This window comes from Megascapheus bottae, chromosome 8, assembly GCF_031878675.1.
Source record: "Megascapheus bottae isolate mThoBot1 chromosome 8, mThoBot2.hap1, whole genome shotgun sequence".
NCBI lineage: Eukaryota > Metazoa > Chordata > Mammalia > Rodentia > Geomyidae > Megascapheus > Megascapheus bottae.
In genome coordinates, this window is record NC_143516.1 from 28,498,639 (window position 1) to 28,521,900 (window position 23,262).

General features: G+C 34.8%; 1 protein-coding gene and 1 pseudogene across 3 annotated transcripts in view; one reads left to right on the forward strand and one right to left on the reverse strand.

Annotated features, from left to right (window-relative positions):
* Positions 1-23,262, reverse strand: part of Nkain2 (sodium/potassium transporting ATPase interacting 2) — an 839,889-nt gene that overhangs the window by 366,618 nt on the left and 450,009 nt on the right. The gene's annotated exons all lie outside the window — the stretch shown is intronic.
* LOC150059716 (short transmembrane mitochondrial protein 1 pseudogene) lies at positions 7,763-7,906 on the forward strand (annotated as a pseudogene).

Consider the following 23,262-nt stretch of genomic DNA (forward strand, 5'->3'; position numbering starts at 1 on the left):
GAACTCAGTAAGAAAATGAGAAAGCTCCTAAAGAAAAAAAAAAATGATCAAGAGGCTTTAACAACTAAAGGCATGCCAAGAAATAAATGAGAAGCTTTTGAACACCATTAGTAATCGGGAGCACGGAAATCATCACCCAAAGATCATAGCAATAGATTCAGCAGAAGTGATAATAAGGAGAAGTCTGACAGAATCCACTCTCACTTAATATGTGATGGAAGTGAGGCATTAAAAAGCTTTTTCCCCAAAAGAGAAAAATATATGAAGTATTGCAGTTTTTGTAAAGTCTCTATAATCTCAGTCTCAAGCCCTCAGATCTGTCATTGTATCACAAAATGTCACAGATGAAGACAAAATAAATTGGAATGGTTGTGCTTAAAATAGAACCTGAGTTTTAAATATCAATGGTAAGATTGCTTTGTTCAGTGAGTCAGAGTTTGTATACTTCTGATGTCAGAAGAATAAAAATTGGTTCAAGTAATTTGGGGAATCTATTTGCCATCATTTTCTAAAAATCAGTATTACTCATACTGTGATGATACATTTTGGTTATCAGTTTGATTGAATTGAAAAGAGGCAGAAGTTTGGGAATGTTTACTTCTCAGTATGTTCCTGTGAGGGTGTTTTTGGAGACAATTAACTAAACTGGAGGGGGGCAGGCAGGGTGGGGAGGGAGGAAGATCTGCTTTTATTATGCACAACATCATTCCACTAGGTGGGGGCCTAGATGGAATAAAACAGGTGGAAGAAAGGAGGTTCATTACATGCCCTTTAAATCTGTACAACTTTAAGTTGACTCTAATCCAGTCTTCACAGGACTGCTTGCCTTTATCCTCACAACTCATGCTTAAAACCTGTTAAATCTGTTTGGATCCTGATAATTTAGTCCTCCTTATCTCTAGCGTACCTCTCCATACTCACATTGTGAAGACATCTTTCCCATCCTGTGATTCCAAGTGAATTCTTTTCCCTACTTCAGGTTTTCCATGATAGTATGCAATTGGAACGAAATCCCCACAACCTGCCAACCTTCTCTCAGCCCATTTGAATTCTGCTCCTATGGTGTTATTTTGTATAAAGGCACACTTGGAGATTCATCTTGATAAGAGATTTGGCTTCAAGTATTTTCACTTAAAAAATGAATTCCCCAAGTAAGTTTTAAGCATAATAAATCCTAATAACCTGGTGGCTTTAAGTACAATTCAAATCTTTTGTCATTCATGAAAACTAATATAATTTGAAGATTTTTTAAACGAATGAAAGAGGACTGAAACTCTGACTCTTTAATAGAAAACCAATTTTGGCTTTGACAATCCAGTAAACTTCTGGAGTAAAATTATTTGGTTTGAAAATGTGTTAATAAGACCTATCTACCTGACATGCTTGTTATACCAATTAATGAAAAAAATCCCCACGATGAAACAATTTGAAATGTATACAACTGAAGTTTTTTTTTCTTTCTTTTTAATTCCCTCTCCCTCCATGTTAGGTCTTCCATTGCATACTTAATTATTTCAAACCACCTCTGTGTTCAAAATCTGGCTGTAATACATAATTCCAGTAAATAGTATGTCTACATTTCAGCATTGTAATTTATTTTTCAAAGGGCAATATAACCAACTACTTTATATAAAGTTCTTAGTCCAGTGGCTAATCTATAGTAACAATTGAACAATACTTTGAAAATTTTATTGTCAGGTAATGTATAGAGGGGTTACAGTCACATTTGTAAGGTACTTCTCTAACATTTTTACCCCTTCCTGTGTTTTTTATTCCACTTTCCCTCCCTCCACACTCTCCCAAGAAGCAAAGTTCATTTTCAACATATTGTCTTGTGAATATTACTGTTAACTTGGTTCACTCTCTGTCCTTTGTCTCATCATCTTGTTTTTCTACTTCCCCTCCCTTATTCAAATAAACAATTGTATATACAATTCTAGCATATTTATTTAGTCATGATAATATTATTGTTTTTACAGCTGAGGATTTGGTAAGCACTTTATTTATTTTCATTGAGCTTTATCATAAAAAGTTCTAAAAAGAGTAAGGAATCAATATTAGTTTCAGAAACATCATAATTGTAGTTATACAAACTACAATGCCATTTCTTTTTATGGTTTGAGCAAAAGTTTTAAAGGTTTAAAACTGTAATATAAATATTAATATAGTACCATGCTTCCCTTCATTATATCTGCATGAAATATTATATAAGTGTCTGAAACATGATTAAAAAACAAATGATCATATTTATTTTACTAAGCCTATTGAAGTATCAATGAATATGGTTAATAATATAGGAATCTGTTCTTATTGCAGATATGGAAATGGAATTATTCCAACAAGCAATTCAGTATTTTCATTGCTTATAATATCAATAAAATTCTTTTTTTTAAGATGTATGTATGTATGTATGTATGTATGTATTTATTTATTTATTGTGGGTCAGTAGGCTTGAACTCAGCCTGACCTCAGTCCCTCAGCTCTTGAACTTTGCAAGGTACCAACTTACCCCTGGGCCTGGGTATTGTCCCTGTGCTCTTCAGCCCAAGGCTACCTACCACCCTACCCTTGAGCCAAGCCCCACTTTCCATTTTCTAGAGGAAAATTGAAGATAAGAGTCTTAGGTCCTTTTGTGCCCAGGCTGGCTTTGAATCTAGATCCTCACATCTCAGTCTCTTGAGTAGCTAGGATTACAGGCATGAATCACCACTCCCGGCTTAAATACATTTAAAAAAAATCAAATTTAGCTTATTTGCCATGTACATTTTCTGTCCTTGTGGGAGATATCACTCTCATGATAGTAGGTGCCTGACTTGGAAATTTCTTTTTTTCCTCCTCATCATTTCCTACATGGAATTCAAATTCAACAACCACAGTTAATTCTTTCCTTCTTTCTTACTTTTGAGTTTTTAACTGATCTATGGCATGAATTGTTGAGCCATATTCTCCATCCACAGTTCAGTTTCAAGGCCTTTTCTAATTAAAGCAAAATGACATGACTGAAATCACACCTTTGTTTCCTCACTATACCTCAAGGCAGTGATACCATCCATTAGGCAACTCCCTTCATCAAATCCACACAACAATCCTTCCCTAAACCTTATTGTACTGCAAAGCATCATTTTCCTTTCTCATTCCCAGGCATGCTCTTTGTTGAAAAATATATTCAGTGTGTCTTGGTGTTTACTTTCCTTGTGTTCCATTTGAATATAAGCAACCTACATTTCTTCATTTGAATGGAAGTGTTCTTATAACTCCTTTCTTTTCTCTTTCTTTCTGGTTCTTTTTGTTTTGGTGGTAGTACTGAGGTTTGAACTCAGAGATTATTGCACTTGCTTGTCTGGTGCTCTTCCAATTGACCCTCAGCCCAAAGCCATTCATGTGTTAATTATTTTTCAGGTAGGGCCATATGTTTTTGTTTTTGGTGTGGGATTAAACGATGAACCACAACCCTCCTAAGCTTCCTATCTAGCTAAGATTCCAGACATACGCACTGCTTATCACTTGAGATGCGAGCTCTTTGAAGTTTTGAACCAGGCTTATTTCAAAATACAATCAGTGCTTTTGGTCTGCACCTCTAGAGTAGCTAGGACTCTAGGACTTTTTCACCAGGCCCAGTAATTCCTGTGTAATAAGTTAAAGTCTCAGAAGAAAAAACTGTGACTGGGAGCATATGACAAAGTAGGTAAGTCTAATATGCCATGGGAGTTTCAGCAAAATATGAGGTCAAGAGAACAGGTTTCATTTGAACTGTTATAGCTTGGGAACCTAAAGGCATAGCAAACAATACTCGGTAAATATTTTTTGAATACTTCGAATGAATAAATGAATATCTTCCCACAAGACTAAATATATTTGTCCAGAGATGCTATAGAGAACACAAGGCAATTTTTTCAGCATGAAATGTAAGTATATTCTCCTGTGATAAGAGTTTGACAGTTATTCATCTAAATACTCCCATATTGTATATGTATGTATTTACATTTTGTATGTGAAAGCAATCAAGGGAATACTCAAATGAAAGAAATCACTGATGTTGTTTTCCCTAAATGTGAAATGGGGATAATTACTTGAAGGTTTTGATGGAGGAATTTAATTCTACATCCCTGTAAATCAAACGGAAAATCTCAATGTTACCAATGATTTTTACTTTTCTGAGTTACTAGTATTGGGATATCTGTGGGAATCATAGTTTTATTAGCTCTTGGTTTTTCTCTTTTAAATTATGGTCTTATTAACTTCTTTATGGTAAATTTGTTGGTTTGATGCTGTGAATGACTTAGAAAGTATGCAAATTTTTTAAAGGGCCAGTTTGAATCCATAAAATATATACTATTCATTAAGTAAAAAAGAAATGAAAGGTTTCTACTTTAACAAAGATAAAAAATTCAACAGCTAGCAAATGACAGACAGAGAAATTCAGCATATGAATTCTATCTTGAATCTTCCTCTTACTTGAATTGTACCTGAGTGGCCATTCAGTGGGACTGGGAGAATGAAGGAAAATTCTAATTTATTGCAATTGAAATAAATTTCATTTGAGCATCAGTTTTCTTTTGGTTAATTGATATGGTTTATTGCTTCTAATTTGATTGTATCCTGAGGATACTTTAATGTGTGCTGAATGTCAGATTCTGCAAAGAGAACAGGGAGACTCTATTGATGTGTGGTCAAAATCCATGACCACAAAATGTCCCTTCTTCTTGGTTTCTTACAGACTATGGCCAGAGAGTGATTTCTGACCAACCAAGTATTGTATTCTCATATATATATATATATATATATATATATATATATATATATAATTATTTACCCAGTCTATCTATTCAATCTATCCATCTCATCTCACCTCATATAATTTAGTTATCTCTTATTCACCATATTTATCTAAAAAAACTGACTGATTCAGGGTGAAATCCTTTTTGGCAATCATGTTTTACTTTTTCTTTTTCTAAATTCTGTGATATCATGCTTTTTAGGAAAGCCATGAAAGAAGGTAGAAAGTCAAAGAAAGTGTGCTTATAAAACATCCTATTTTGTACATTTTTATTGTTATTGTAAAGGTGATATACAGAGAGGTTAGAGTTATATGTCATAAAAAGTACATTTCTTTTTGCACAATGTCACCCCTTCCCTTGCTCTCTCCCAGTAAAACACTGCTAACAGAATTAAGGAACTATAAAAGTTAGGAAGGAAATCACCAAGTCATTTTTTTATAGATGATCTCATGTGTCCCAATTTCTTCACATGATTTTTAAAAGTCATTGGAACAGAGTAATAAATTACTATTAACAAAGAAAAATACTTATATATTATAAATATATTGGTTTGAAATATTAAACAATGTAATTGCCCAATTTGTAGAGCTTCTCAAGTGCATAGGCTCTAGGAGAAAAATGTAACTGTAGCTATGAAATAGCAACACACACTAAACTCTCCCAGGTAGAAATTTTCTTTGGTCCAAATTTCTTCAATCATAAAGTGAAGCAACAGAATTAATTTTGGAGTCATATGTATCAATTTCTAAGCAAAACAACACATGATATTCCCATTGATCGACAGGCAATTGTGAGCAATTACAGCTCTCTTTATTGCTATTGAATTCCTCTACCTGAACACAGAAGCAGGGCAAAAGACTAAATTAAGAATCAAAACTGGTACATTCTCACGACTGAGTGCAAGTACCTAGCATGTCACTGAGTCATTTCTAGTTACTTAGAATAGTAGAATGCTTTCTCATTATGACTTAGAGTTTTAACAATGTTCTGAGCATTAGTTTTGTCCAAATTTTATAAAGTAACTTGCAACTTTAGGAAGAAAAGTGATCAGCACATATCATAAACTCACAAATAACACCTCTAAGATTTATGACTAGGTCTTACCAATTCTGCCTCATAGCAACCTACTTCTATCTTGTTTCGTTAGTATACAAGTATCAATAAAGAGACATTATAATAAGACCATTTGCATAAGAAATAAAACCTATTCAATCAGAAATATAAAGAGTACTTCTCAGTTTATCATTGAACCTTGTTTATTGAACCATTGAATGAGAGTTATACTCATGAAATGAATACCCAAATGCTGTTTTGTTAGGAGTTAATTTTGCATATTTTGGTTATTTAAATCCATTTGACTTTCATTCCTTTTAGTCTCAAAGACTTTCTACTCTATCACAGAAGTTTCTAACCTTTTGGTTTTATTTGGACATTGACAGTCTATAGATGGAAAGGTCCCTACAGGAAAGAGACACCCAGTTAGAGATTTTTTTTGATACCAGGCATTAAATTCAGAGCCTCATGCTCTTGTTTGATTTTCTTGCTCACAGCTGGTGCTCCACCACTTAAGTTTTGCCTCCAGTCCAGTAATTTAATTGCAAATGGACTCCCATGTATATTGAGATTCATGAGGTCATGTAAAAATGAATTATTTATTAGACTTCCCAGCCTTTATAATTCTATAATTTTGTTAATGATTATTTATAATCACACTTTGTATAACAATTATTTAATTCTTTTTTTTCTGGGCCTCCCTTAACAGTAAGATATAATAGGATCCAAAGTAAAGGAAAAACATGATCTCCACATAATGATGGCTTTCGGAATTAGTCAGGATTATCCAGATATATACAATAAATAACAGATGATAGATCCTAACAGCTAGATTGATGATAGACAGATAATAAGGTAGATAGGGTCTAATTTTCTGCAGAAGCACTGGGTCTCAACTGTTAGAAGGATTGCTTCTCATTCACTGAACAAATATTTATTGAGTAACTACTCTGTGTCAGGCCTTGGCAAAGGAGACAGGTGGGGTCTTGGATGATAAAAGATCACATCATGCCTGATCACTAGTGACAGATTAAGAAAAATAAAAGGCCAGAAAGGCAGAATGATTACAGATACTACCTAATGACTTTTGCCTGTACCTATAAACAACCCATCACCAGCTGACAAGTAAGTTTGTGACAAGAATAATTTTGAAAACATCAGTCTTCCCTGTATTTTGCTGCTGCCATGGAGCTTTAACTGGTACCACTCAGAGAGAATTCGTGTTTGGATTTTTCAACCCCATATTACTATGGGTATTTATTGATTCTCCACTCCCAGGGTATAGGACAAATCAGGGATATTGGAATATATCTCTCAGTAAGCTTAGACACAGGCGGAATTTTCCTTTAAACCTATCTTATTACTTAAGAAGAATTTTCTATCACAAATGCTCAGAGAGCTCCAGAAGTTTAGCTTTTCAAATGTTTCTCAAATCTATTTTTTGTTTTTTATAGATATTTTCTATTTTATTCCACAGTTGGTTTTTCTTTATTTTTTATAAATAATTTTTTATTGTGATTAATAGAAGGGTTACATTATATTTTTATTTTCATGTCACTGATGTCTTCTAGACTTTATCTTGGTCTTGTCCTCTATCTTCTGTCATCATGGAATCTATACCAGTAATGTCAGAATCTGATTTCCAGTTCTAATGTCCTCAGATTCAAGGTTGTCATCCATCCCATCTGTACACAACTAGACTTGAGGTAAACTGAGAAGTTTAGATTGTTTTCTGAAGAAGGTGACAATGAAAATACCCTGATCACTTTCTTGTAAGACCTCGATCCTTACTGATATATTTTGTTGTAATTATTTCTTAGCACTTGACTTACATATGCCAAACTTTAGAAATGAGATAGAAAATAGGAAGTAAAGACCAGCGGAGGAGCTGCTTCCCCTTCCTCGCCAGCTTGGCCCTCCCCACCGACACCATGCTGCAATTCCTGCTTGCATTTACTTTGGGCAACGTGTTTGGAATGTCTCTGGCTCAGAACTACGATATATCAAACCTGGTTTAAAAAATTGAGGAGATCACAAAGGACTTGGAAGCCAAGAAGAAGCCCCCTGGTTCCTGAGGCCCTCTCCAGCACTGCATTCTGGATACACCAATTCTGCCCGCTGCACTGGAGTGCCTTTTACCTTCTGACCCAAAGCTTCTGTTCTTATCTCATCTTCCTTGCTAGACCCTGGGTGCTCTCAGAGCAGAAATGGGGCCACAAATTCAGAACTCAATTTCTGCTTCAAACTGCCTTGCCTCTCCCCTGCTTTCCTTCTGTCTATTTGGGAGGCTATAAGACTGGAATTATGGTGCTAGATTAGCAAACAAGACCTTTAATTTGTAGTTTCTCTTCTGTTCTTTGGAATTTCTACTATCTTTTGTCAAAAGAAAAATAGATGAATGTTGTATAGCTGATCAGATTTAAGTAATGCTTATTTCATAGTTTAACAATTACCATGGGTACTTGTTAAACATTTATCACTAAATTTTGTTGCCTCAAAGTAATTAAAATTAATGTGTAGAAGCCAAAAAAAATAGGAAGTAAAATTTTCTCTATTTTAGCAATTCTCCAGGGGTGCAGGTTGCACCCCTTCCTTAGGAAAAGATAGAAGCCACAGATTTGATGTTACATATTAAGCACTAAGAGCACAACCTTCCCCTGGTTACTATTAACACAGAATTATATTCTGGCTCTGTGAACATTTTTTTTTTTTTGGTCTGTTTTGGGGCTTGGACTCTGGGCCTGAGCGCTGTTCCTGAGCTCTTTAGCTCAAGGTTACTGCCCTACTCCTTGAGCCTCAGCCCCACTTCCCCTTTTCTAGTGGTTAATTGGAGTTAAGAGTCTCACAGTCTTTAGTGCCCGGGCTGGCTTTGAACCAATATTCTCAGATCCCAGGCTCCTGAGTAACTAGGATTACAGGTGTGAGCCACCATGCTTGGCATCTGGGAACATGTTTGCCTCAGCCTATCTGATTGTTTGAAATTCTTCCAAAAGGGTCATGAAACAAACTGCCATGTCCCAACTCCCTGGTACCTTCCTACCTTAAGTAAGATTTTGTTAGAATCTTCTATGTAGTAATAATAAGGCCCAAAAAGACAGCTCTCAACCTACTTCTACATTTCTGATACGGGAGATCTGAGGGGAAGGAAAGACAGAAAATACATCATTCACAGCAAGGATGGGATAAGCCTACAAATTTTAAGACCTTCAGAGTATCAACTAGGCCAATTGCAGTTAGCCTTTAATGTCTCATCAACTTAACCTTAACTTCCACATATCTACAGGAGTAAAAGATGAATGAATACATATAGAATGTCTATGGCCCAAAGATACCCACTACTGTGACCATTTTTATAAGCAGAATTTGCAGGATATGCGGTCATGAGTAGGCATTGGACATTCAAAAATTTGTATCACACCTGCTTTTCATTTCTATTATACTAGTTAAAATCAATACACACACACATACACACACATATGTGAGTATAGACACACATGTTTGGAGAGGAAAGGGTATAAAGTTTTGAATGTTGTACAAAAAAATAAATCCCAACAACTTACTGCTCCTTACCATAGACTTACAAGGTAGCCAGTTTCTTCAGAATTTTATTAGATCCTAAAGAATAAGCAAAGTAATTCAAGCTAACATTGTATGGTCCCTCCATGGAGATAAAATATTTACATTAGAATTAATTTGTTCAGTAATATTCAGTAAACACTCATTAAGTATCCAAGACTATGTTTGACAAAGTGGAAATCAAATGAATATAAAATATTAACCCAACCCAGGAGACTATTACAAAATAACAGCAGTATTATTGAGGCATTTTTAAAATTCCCTAAAATACTCAGAAACAGAAGTTCCTATTTGAATTCAATATGAAGAGAAAAGAAGTAATATGTGGATGAGAAATTGGGAAAAGTAGTGAGATGGGGAAGAAATACACTTATTTGTAGTCAATTCTGGAGTTTCAATATTTGTGGAAGTCAAGTTCTATCAAACACTATATTAGTGAATACTGAAGTCTTCTTCTTAGGGGAAAAAGAGCATGAGGTTCCCATGAGTCTCTGGTCACACATTTTTGTCAACTCATGAATATACTTTTTTACATGAGATTTTGTTTAAAGACACCTTATTGTTTATTCATTAGCATCAGACTCACAGCCCACAACACAACAGTGTAATTCATGCCTGAATGAAGCTTAATTTAATGCATACATTCTTTCTGAAAAGCATATCACAGCCTACTTGTATTTTGTCAAACCAGTCAGCACGTTAGCATTGCACTTGGGGTGTAACTTGAAAGGCAGAAAAAGAAAAACACCAACAGAAAGCATAAAATGCAAAAGAGAAGACTAAGTAGATTGCAAAAAGAGTATTCATTCACAGCAGAAGAGGAAACACCAGAAGGCAGGCATTTCCTGGCTCAACTTTAGTTAAGGACACATGTGGTACTTGGCAAAGTTTTGTAGTATACCATACCTACCCATCCATCACCACCAAATCACCATGTGTATTGTTCTAAGGGTTATCTAAAAATTGGAGGTAAATTTGAAATTGCAGATGGATTACATATATATAGAAATACAGAGTCTTTATCACAAAGAATTTGGAAATTGGAGAGGATCAGAGTAATCTGGGGAATGTAGGAAGATCTGGATTCTGTTTCTTAAGATCAGTATTTCTCAGAGATAGAAATGAATAAGCAGCTCCAGCTTAAGAGCTCAGGGAGAGCACCCAGGCCCAGGGGTAGGATGGTATCCTTGAGCCGAAGAGCTCAGGAAGAGCACCCAGGCTGAATTCAAGGCCCATTACCCACAAAAAAGAAAAAGAAAAAAGAAAAAAAATGAATAAACAGCATTAGAAAGTCTGGTGAGAAAGAAAAATCCTTGAGTCTTATGTCAGACTTGCTAAATCAAAGACTAGAAAATTTTTTCCTACAAGCCCTTCGAGTGAAGTATTACAGAGAACCATCTTTATAGAGGGTCCTAGCTGAAACAAAATGATGGAAATGAGTTTCCCTTATTAAACTATCAATGTTCTAATGACCACATCAATGGAATTTCCCTTTATCTAAAAGTAATAAGAGAGTGAGAATGATAGTTGAGAACCACTGGCATAAAGCAGTTCAGATTTTATTTGTATAATAATTTACCCAGCTCAATTCAGCTAGCATTTATTAACTACTAGTTAGGTTTTGGGCAGAGGCAAAGCTTATATTGACTTTCTCTGTGGTTTTAACTTTTAGAAGCCAATTAACCCATTTTTTAAAGTTGCAAATTGTTACTGTAAATCTGATATATCTAGATTAAACTATCAATTTATAGATCAGTGGCATTTTAGATGTGACAATAATACAATTTTTAAACCACGGAGCTGCCCATAAATGCTGGACAAAAATTTTGGTTATTCTGTGGCTTATTTTGTGGTTTCAAGTGTCAGCTAAATACTTAATGTTGCTAGATATGATAGCATGGATAAACAGCCAGAAGATGAGAGGTGATCTTTTTCTCTTTGAGTCTATTGTGTTATGTAATAACCAGGAGATAATATTAAACCTTCTGCAATATCTTAGTTCATTCATTCATTTTTATGCAATGAGTAAAAGAAGGCATTGCACTGGCTTCATGAGAATAGAATAATGAGAAAATATAAACTTCAATTTTATAGAATATTAGGACTAGAACCTAAAAACAACATTGTTTGTCAGTTCTCTACTGTGAAATTTAAGTTAAAAGATGTATGTGCATGTGCATGTATGTGTATGTATTTTTATATGTACAGATATTTCATGTGTATATATACATATATGTGTCTATACATATATATATGTGTGTGTACATATATATGGATACATGAAAAATTTTAACAAGGGTTCAAAATATGAGAAATTCCATTTGAGAGGAAGTCATGACCTTAGCTAGTCATTATAATCTCCTATAAATCAGCTAAACATGTAATCTATTATCCAAGCAGAGACATTTAAGAATAAGACTTTCTTAGTATAATAAAGGAAAGCCCAGACTAACTGAAACCTGGTTTGTAATCATTGGAGTTATAGAGATTTAAAAGTTCAAACTTGTAGTTTCAGGAAATACTGACTCAATGAGTCTAATCTGGAGCCTGGGAAGTTTTATGTTAAAAAAATCTGAGGGAAACCATAGGCTCAATGGTTTCCCTCATTTGTCACAATCAGTAGAAACCTTGGGGTCTCCTAGCAGAGATTTGCAATAGAGAAAAACCTAGATACATAAGGCCATACAGTATGATGCTAAATGAAAGGACCTGTAGAATATAAAAACAAAAGCCATATAATGAGTGATTGTTGTCCTTAATGTACTATGTTATCTCTCATCTCTTTTGCTGTCCCTTGGTTATCTCATATTGTTACAGTATTTCACTTTGTTATCTGATATATTGGATATATTTGTATTGGTTATTTGAAAATGGATAGGGAAGAGGGGAAAACAAGATGAGGGGTAGGGGGGGAGGGAAATGCGGACCAAGACATGAGAAAGGGTATCAATGTATGTGAAGTAATGCACCTTCCATCTGGCGAATGTACTGTAACCCTTCTATTAATTACAATAAAAATATATTTAAAAAATCTGAGTGCTTTATAATCACTCATTCATAAGGCAGACATTAGCTGTATTAACAGAGAGGGGAATTAGAAAGAACCTTTCCTCAGGTGAATCCATGGACTTCTGGAGTGAGAGAGGCTATCAGTGTTCTGCAGCCTCCCATGTCTAACTTAACACCATCCCCAATGCCTCCTCCCGGACATTCTCAGACCTGCTGATGGCAATGCCTTTCAAAACATCCTGTGGAATAGTTTACACCTCAGAGTTGGCCTCAGGGAAATATATTCAGGTGTTGAGCCTTCACCATTTGTGAAACATGATCTCCTTGGCAAGACTTTTGGAAGTGTGGTTTTATTTTCTGCAGCATTTCTCTCACTTGGACACCGTTTCTGCAATTTCAGGAGTATGATTTTGAATAGTCAGCAAAAGTAAAATTAATGAGTGTTGGCAATTCAGTACCATCAATGGCTCATAGTTAGAAATTGAGTTAAAGGGAACTGGTAAAGTTAATTTAAAAAGTGAGTGAAAGTTGCAATTGTGTATCCCAGCAAATACAGATCTACATGCTATCCCTTGTTCATCTCATTAAGTTTTGTTATTTGTATAGGTTATCTGTTGTACCCTGCTAAGGAAATACGTGACTTAATTATTATTATGATCTCAGTCTTATAATATACTTATTTTATTCCGTTGATTCAGAGTGAAAGGATCCAGATCAATCATATGCAGTATTACTTAGCTCTTTTAATCATACTCCAGTATTTCTCAACTCTTTGCTTGTGTAAATGTTTGTAAGTTCCCGCCATATATTATTCACTCATCTAACTAACATATGGATAACAATAATGAATCAGTTCATCAAGTTTACTGTTATACATTTTAGTTTTCACATCTGGGAAAATAAATAAGTAAAATAATTTTAGGGTATAAGTAATACCAGGAACCAGGAGTGATCCTGTAATCCTAACTTCACAGGAAGATGAAATATGACTATGCAAGAAAATCTTGAGATTCCTACCTCCAATTAATCACCAAGAAAGAAAGAAAGAAAGAAAGAAAGAAAGAAAGAAAGAAAGAAAGAAAGAAAGAAAGAAAGAAAATGAAGGAAGGAAGGAAGGAAGGAAGGAAGGAAGGAAGGAAGGAAGAAAGAAAGAAAGAAAGGAAGGAAGGAAGGAAGGAAGGAAGGAAGGAAGGAAGGAAGGAAGGAAAGAAGGAAGGAAAGAAGGAAGGAAGGAAAGAAAAAGAAAGCTAGACATGGAGTTATGTCTCAAGCACTAGAGCAAAAGAGATCAGGGACAGCTCCCAGGCCCTGAATTCAAGCCCCAAGACCATAATAAAAACAGAGAGTACAAGTACCATGGAGACAAATCATTGGGATAAAGTATTTTCATTAATTTTTTAGAGAATAACCAATATTGATAATTAATAGTTATTGAAGGTAAACAGTGTGAACCCACAGTTAAGGATGTTACTTAACTGAACTTATTTCATCTTTACATGAAATTGTTGATGTTAATGAAATAATGATTCCTATTTTCTTTCTTTTTCTTTTTTTTTTTTTTTTGGTGGGCCATTGGACTTGATCTCTGGGCCTGGATGCTGTCAGCTCAAGGCTACTGCCCTACTCCTGGGCCTGGTCGTTGTCCCTGAGCTCTTCATCTCAAGGCTACTGCCTTACCCCTTGAGCCACAGTGTCACTTCTGGTTTCCAGTGGTTATTTGGAGATAAGAGTCTCACGGACTTTTTAATGCTCAGTCCGGCTTTGAACCACGATCCTCAGATCTCAACCAGATTACAGGCTTGAGCTACCACATCTTCCTATTTTCCTAAAGAAGGAGGCCAGCATGTATGAAAAACAGAGCTATGTAATAAATGTACCAGACTGTACTATACAGTTCTATATTTAACAGAAGTGGAGAATGTGGAGACATGAAAGAAAAAGATCTGAAAAGTGTTCTCAGAGATTGATATTAAAGTTGAACACGAAGCTGAGGACTCTAGTTGTAAGAAGTAAGAGTGAAGGAGCCAGGCAGGTAGAGAAGACAGTTTGAAGTTGGCAGCAAGAAGATATATGTAAGATCCAGTGTGCCAGGACTGTAGAGATGAAGAATTGGAGAAGGTAAAGATGGTTAGGCAGACATCAATTGTGGGCGATCTTGTAAACTAGGCTAGAGTGTTTGATATTATTCTATAGCTAACAGAGAGCCACTGAAGTGTTTCGAGCAGGTAAATGACTTTATATGATTTGCTCTTTTAGAAAGATCACTCTGTTGCCAGTGTTGAAAACAGAATGGAAAGAGATAAGAAAATATAGGGAAAGATGTCTTGTGAGCCCAGAATTGATGATTTATTCCAGACACAACTATGTAGATGGATGTTGTCTCTGATAGTAACATAAGGAAACTACAATGTGTATCATTTGTTGATTATGATGAGAAAGGGAGTTTGGGTGAGAATTTCTAAGGTAGTTCCCAATTCCTAGTTTGAAAACTGAAGAAAATCTAATACTATAAGAACAAAAGAATTAGATTTCATGTTAGGGGTTCAAAGGAATCTCTAACCACTAAGATTTAGTTTTCTCATTTGGAAATGAAGAGTAAATATTATCCTCATTGGCTGTGTACAAAAGAAATGAACTAGACGACATTTGATATTTTTTTGGACTTGAAAGTATAAGTATATTCTCTTTTTTATTTTTTTAAATTTTTTATTGTAATTAATAAAAGGGTTACACGATATTTGCCAGATAGAAGGTGCATTAATTCACATACATTGATACCCTTTCACATGTCTTGGTACCCAAGATATTTGATATTTAAGACATCCAGGCACCTTTAACTGTCATTGAGCCATAAGCAACAGGTCTGAGGTAACCTTGCTTTGTCTATTTCTCTCATGATGATTAATGAAAACAAGTACAGGCAATTATCACTCAAAATAAAGTTGGCATAATACATTTCACCAAAGAAATTTGTAATCTCTAACAAGAAGTTAATGTCAGTGCTCTCCTGGGAAAATTGCATGTTCTATAAAACATTTTTTCTTTAATAGACAAAATATTTCTCTTGGGATTTAACTGAGAGCAGTTAAATCCCACAGCTGTAGTGAACATTCTTTTCAATTGTCTATAGAGAATCATGAATTTCTGACAGAGAATTGGGTGCATAAAAACCCCCAGTGTTTGTAACTTATGTAGACGTGGACAAACCTATAGTGGAATATTATCAATATTAACAAGCTTGGAAGGAGCTTGTTACCAGAGCACTACTGACTGGCTTGGCTCTATCAGACAAATAAGAGTTTTAGCACACATTGTTTCTATTTTAATTTTGAGTAAAGAAAAAAAGTAAAGTTGAAAATGAATAAAATATTGATTGCCCATAAATTAATTTTTCCTTTGCTTTCATTTTAGATAGAGGGTATCAACAATATAAATGACATTTTTCTCATTCCCGTCAGTCTTTCAAATACTAAATTGATTGGATATATGATTACTGTAAAGCATTTGTCTTAGGCTTTTTATATAAATGCAAAAAGAAGTAATTGTATGGCTTCCATCATTAATCTGACAAAGAGGAAAAAGGAAATACTGTCTCTAAAAACTATCTACAGTACAAGGTAACTAAATTCGAATGCACAATTCTGATTAAAGTATTTACTCTTATAAATAAAATGATAAATCACTTTGTGATGACTGAGAACAAAGAGAAGACATTCTTTTCATTGCCTTACAGTTAGATGATAACACAAAATATGTACTGGCTTTCAGACTAAAGCACTGAAATGCTTAGAATCAAACAATGCAAATGCTTACATATGCAAATATTCACATCTGGCTTACAAGTAACATTTACAGATGATGGTTCCGGACCAGTGTTTAGTAGAAATTAATATTTTTGTTTCTAAAGAATGTAAGCCAACTTCCTTTTTCAGAAGTTCTCAAATGTTTGCTATTTGGTTTATCTGTATTACTTAGTCACTACCCCTCCATAACAAAGAATGTGAGGGGATCACACCTATCAGTTCTGTTCTATAAAAAGACAATTAAATGTACAATAACTCTCTTGTTATGGTGTACAGACTGCTAGAAAAAATGATATTACGTGAGCTAAGCTAAGCTCAGAGAGAAAAATGGTATAGGTCTTGTGTGGAAGCTAAACCTGAAATGCAATCAACATTATAAGTGATATATGGCTGTATGTATTTACACATACACTGAATGAGGGTGGATATAGGTGGGAGAGGAACCTATTCATGGATGTGGTAGAAACCAGAGACTGTCCAGTCATCCTAGGACGGAGACAATGATGGTGGAGATAATGTTAATGGAGCCATTGTGCTGGAGGCCCTAGGGGAAATAACAGGCATCTCAGCAGTGACTAAGAAGAGAAATACTCACAGTGGGTATCTCTGGTATGAAGATACAGGAAAAAAAAAGGTCAAGATTCTCCTTTCTGATAAATTCTATCAGTCTTAGTGATATCTAAATTTAGCTAAACATAAAATAAGCATAATTACATAAAGAGAAAATCAGAACATAACTTGAGATCTAGAACATAACTCTGACAATGAACACCAAATTTTAATCATACTGTAATATTTTTCAACTAGATTGAATGATATTAAACTTCTTACTAAGGTAACATTTTGCCAGCTTCATGGATCAAGAAATGCAAATAATGCTATTCCAAATAATGCTATTTAACAAGTTTCTTTCAAAGAGAATACTTTATTAAGAAGTTAAGCCAAGCTGGGTGCCAGTGGCTCACATCTGTAATCCTAGCTACTCTTGAGGCTGAGATCTAAAGATCACAGTTGGAAGCCAGCCTAAGCAGAAAAGTTATCTTGAGAGTCTTATCTCCAATTAAGCACTCAAAACAAAAAACAAAATCCCAGAAGTGACACTGCGCCTCAAGTGGTAGAGTGCTACCCTTGAGCACAAAGAAGTTCCCAGGACAGTGCTCAGGCCCTGAGGTCAAGTCCATCAATTGACAAAATAAATAAAAATAAAAGAAGTTAATTCAAATAAAATTGAAGTCATTCATTTGCAAGAATGAAATAAAACCTATTTAATTTACTTGAAGAAAGGTGTAGAGGGGACAGGAAAGTGAATGTGGTGGTAAAGCTGGGAACTTCTAAACATGAGTGAAAATCACAATATATATAAAACTAGTATATGCTGATGACAAAATAAATAGCATTAATGTTTATTTTTAAAAAACAAATGAAAAATAAAACGCAAGTTCAATTGTAGGGAAGTTTGTTCAAATTCTAACTAATAGATCCATTTTTTGCAAGGGTGGGGTCAGTCACGGGGTTTGAATTCTTGGGTTGGGCATTGCCCAAGAGCTCTTCAGCTCAAGGATACTACTGCTCTACCACATTGAGTTACAACACCACTTCCTAATAGATCCATTTTAAAGAAAGGTATTTTCTCCTTGTAAACGAGGGCATTTCAAGGGGTAAAGTTTTTCAAGGGAAAATTCTACATCACTAGTAGAATATAGGTTTGTCCCGGTTTCTCATGAAAGTCAACTGTCAGAATAAGATAAGTTTATTTACCAAAAGTAGATAACAAATGTCACACAAGTGTGGTTTTAAAATGTACAATGTCTCAACTATTTTGTTCTGAGTAGCTAAAATCCAAACTGGATATGAGAAGGGGCAACTTAAACCAAGATGCTGGTATCAGAAAATTTTTCTCTCATGGAAATGTGTTTTATTTACAGTCTCACATTCTAAAGAGAGAAACCATTAAAATTTGGAATTATGGATCAAATTAAATTTTCTTTGAGGAAATATATAGTGTCTGTGTGTGTGTGTGTGTGTGTGTGTGTGTGTTCAAGCTAGTTCTCTTTATAAGAGATAATGCATTTAAATGCATTTATATACTTCACACTACAGGGTTCTATCTTCTCAGCAGCTTCCTATCTTTTCCCCTATGAAAGCATTTACATTATTTGAACTGAAAAATAAGCAACAGAACAAAACCATCTACTCTTTGAATAAGGATTGATAGAGTGCATTACAATAACCTCACCAAGTGGCCATTTTCTGTATCTTATTTAATCACACTCAAATGTAAAGAAACCATTTTGCTGGTCTGCATGTGGCTGAAAGACAATGGTTATAGCATGTGATTTAGCTGAGCCAATTTTATGCAGAGTTCTGAAATTTGTAGACTTTCTGTCAAGCTCATAATATTTCCAGTTAGGGTATTCTAAAATTTCAATTGCTTTGAAGCATTTAAAGGAAAGCTTTCTCTATAAATATTTTAAATCTCAAAACTATTTCTGGTTGCTATGTTTTTTCCTGGTACTATTAGGGCTTTCCCTTTATATTCTACATTCATCCTCCACACTAAACTCTACCCAGGTACACTTAGACATGATGTCTCTCAGGAGGTCTATATTTGAAGCAAGGGCAAAGACTTAACCAAGATATGATGCTCTACATAAAACTGGAGGCAGTACTGGGTGAGAAGTTTACGCATTTGATTGTGATGGAGGTCAGGAGTCAGACTGTAGATAGAGGTGTTTGCTCTGACTGGAAATTTCTCTACTTCTTCACCTAAAAAAAAATTTCTTTCTGAATTTTTGTACTCAGTTTTATTTCTTGATAAGGTGATGATTTCAATCACATATCATGAACTGATAGTAAGAAAGAAAAAGACTTTAGCTGAACTTTGGCTGACAGTGGATTTTCCTATTTTTTGGTTATAATTCTTTTGATATTGGTTCCATTTCTTTGTTTGTTGTATAGTCAGGCTTGTTTCTGTTTAGATAGTTACTGATAGCTAAATCAAGTGAAATCTTCCTGCATTTGCAAAGTTTATTATAGAGTGTATCTGTTTTTCAATATCCAAGGACCAGAAATGTTTCAGTTTCAGATTTTCCTAGATTGTGGAATATTTACTATTATATACTGAGAGATATTTATGTTAGATCCCAACCTAATCTAGACATAATGTTCTAATTTAAACCTGAGTTTGACATATATATTTTATTTTTTGGCCAGTCCTAGAGCTTGAACTCAGGGCCTGAGCACTGTCCTTGGGGTTTCTCAAGGCTAGAGCTCTACTACTTGAGCCACAGTAGCACTTTGGCTTTTTTCTATGTACATGGTATGGAGGAATCAAACTTGGGCCTTTGTGCATGCTAGGCAAACCTCTATCACTGGGCCGAACTCCCAGCCCCTTAACAAATATCTTCTGTGTATCTTCTATACATGACTTGAATTGTGAATATTTTAAAGCATCTTACCCATAATACAAAGCTTCATAGTGTGGAATTTTTCACGAATGGCTTTGTGTCACTCTTCCAAATATTCTAGATTTAGGATCATACAGGTTTTGGATTAGAGATGTTCTAATTGTACTTTATTTCATAATCATGTTATTAAACATTTCTATTACTTTGGGCTCATTTGTTAAAATGTATTTATTTCCAGGCATATTTTTTAACATCTTTGGATGTAACATTTGGTACTAATTTTTCATAACATCTATGACAAGACACTTCCCAGATACTTTCAATTAATAAACATTTAGAAACATGGAAAATTTTCTTTTTAAAATCCCGCAAGAACTCAATACAGATAATTCCCCATAAATGAGCCTACTTACTGGTCCCTTCTGAGTCTTATGCATTCAATTGGTCCAAAAGAGCAGGCTACTGGCGTCATATCAGATACAGAAAAACAATTGGGCTGTCTTGCATCACTACTAGCCTGAATTACCAGACTGCATGAGATGCGTAGGTCATAAGTAACCCGGGGTAGCCAGGCTGACAGGTCAGCACAGCAGTATCACCATTATTAGAAAATCAATGCTGAATACAGACTCATAGGCTAGTCCATTTTCTCAGAACCCTAACTCTTTATCCCTTTCTCATTCAAATGAATGACCCTTGCTTCTGTTCCCCCCCCTCAGCCACACTCAAACCTGTAACACAACCTCCTTGTTTTGCCACAACATCTACCATTTTGTTTGCATCTGTCTGCACATTACACAATCAGTTATGCATCTTCTCTTCTGACAGGTTCCTCCATGAGGTCAAACACTTATTGAGCCTTAGTGTACACTGAAACCAGCTGTTCAAGAACTTTGCCCATATATATCAGTTTTCTCCCTCTCACTAGGTTGTGTCAACATATACATTTACTCCAATGTTAACTTCCAAGAAAAGAAATTTGGTTATTCTTTGTACCTGTGGTATTTGTATAGTAGTGTAGTACATGCATAGAACACACGCGCGCGCGCGCACGCACACACACACACACACACACACACACACACACACACCTATGTACTTTAAATTATCTTCATTATTTATAATACCTAATATAGTGGAGATGCTTTGGGAATTGTTGTGCTATTGTTTAAGACAGAATAAAAAGTCTTCATGTGTTCAGAAGAAATCCAGTTTTTCTAGGATTTGGAAATCAAAGCAATAGCTTGTTAGGTAAGTTCTCTAATATTTTAATTAAATCCCCATCCCTTTTTTGCTTTCCTTATTTTTCACTTATTCTCACACACTTCTGCCTGAGGTTAGCTCTGACTGTGGTAGTTTTACCGTTCATAGCTGCCATTTCAACCATGCATCATCATGCCTACATTGTTTATTGAGGTCTTACTAGCATTTTTTTTTTTTGGTGCTGTTGTTCAAGATGGCCTCAAATGGTGACCCTCCCAATCCTGTCTCCTGTGAAGCTGGATTTGAAGGCGTGAGCGTCTGTGCCTGAACATTTAGTACATGTTTCTATACAATTTATTCACCAAACCACTTTTCTGAGGCAAAAATCTCCTACTTTTCATTCGGAATATTCACTTTGAAATATTTATTGATGATTGCTTTTAGCCCTGTATTTTACGGTTCTGACCTAAGCCTTCACCCTTATATCTCTTAGCTGTCTTCCTACATTGTGGGATGCTTAATTTTTCTGCATTCTGTTCCTTAGATGATATAGAAATTTCAAACCCAGTCTTCAATGACAACACCTTTGCTATAGACTCACTTTTTTGTGGATTTTCACAGTTCATCAGATATATTAATGACTTGAATGAATGTCTGCTGTTCAAAACCTTCTTGGTTCCCAAAACTCACATTGTGTGAGTTTGATTGTCTCTTTGATAACATTACTTCTTAGGTCTAATGCCAAACTAAGGCATAATTTTGATAAAACAATGCAATATATTTTGTATATATATTCCTCTCATTACAAACATGTTCTCATGCTATGTTCTTCATCTGAATGACTGAACTTTGATGGGATAGACTAAAAGCCTAGAAGTCAACCTGATCAATTTCTTTCTATACTCTGCACTCAAGACACTAGAAAGTCTCATTGCATTAATAGAATATAATCCAAAGAACACATATACATTTAATCTTACATGACACCGACATACTTACTTTGCTCTCTATTTCTATTCAAGTCAATCCAAAAGTATTTTTAATTTGGATGTAACATCAAACTGGATTTCCTCTTATGGTTCTTTCCTATGACAGAGATGTTCTTACGAGTCTCATGACTTTAAACCTATATTGAATCACAATGTTCTTACCCTTTGTGATGTTTTATTTACTCTTAGGATAACATGTAGGGATAATGGCATGGCTCAGTGATAGAGTCATTGCCTGGACTGCACAATACCTTCGATTTGATTGTCATACCCTTCTAAGCCAAAAGGAATTATGTGCAAGCTCCACACACTTTCACAAAGTGGAACAAAATTAGGACTGTTTTTACACTAAATAAATAGGTCCTGTCATGTTCCAGTATCGTAAAGGAAGATTCATCATTTAATCATTCAAAGTTTCAATCATTCAGAACAATTTGCTGATCACACTGCTAAGTTTAGGCTTTTTAAACCTTGACAAAGATTTAGAAGTATATGAAAAAAGACCATTAGTCAATGATATAGATAATAGACTTTTGATAATATATTGATAGTATATATAATTTAGATACTAGTATATCATTTTGGCAGATAAAATGAGGTTTATATCTGCATATGGATATCCTCTGAATATATAGAAATTTTAATGTAAACACATGAAAGATGATGATTTGTATCTGTGCAGATCTAGCGTTTTCCAAAATGAATGTTTTCCTGAACAGAACAACTCAATGTCAAGTAAATCTGATTTTCTCCTATTTTAAGGCACTGTGTCAGTTAAAACAAACAAAAAGAAATCATTAAAAAGTCCCAAGGACAAATATTGCCATGAGTTACAAAAACTGGCTTTCCTTTCTCTCTTTCTCTCGGAAAGGCAACCTTTTCAAGCGAATGGACAGCTTCTGGAAAAATAAATGTCGATCGAATAGACCCTGGAGATCTGAGCGGAGATAGATGTCACAGAGAGCTTGCACATCTTGCTCAAAATATTGTCTCTTTGTGTTGATTTTGTTTGTTTGTTTCCAATACATCCTGAGAGAATGTAACTTGAAATCTGGCCTAAAATATGGTCAAATGATTATCTAGATTATAAGATACTTTAGGCATATATTAAACTCAAACCAAGTTTCTTCTATTCATATTAATTTGACATTATTTTGCCATCAGAGCTTTCTGTAGGACCACTAGATTTACTGCAAAGACCATTCAAGCTTATCCTCATTTCTGAATATGTTACTATTTTGCTCCTCTGTTCTTTTATAATGTTTGTGTATATTCAGATTTATTATTTCCATAATTTGGGGATCATATCCTAGGTGTTGTTTCATTTGCACATTAGCTTGACTAATAATGGTCCTTCTAAGAGAATCATGCTGCTTACCTCTCTGGAGAGAAAATTTGATCTTATACAACACTCATTAAGAATACTCATTCAGAAATAACATGC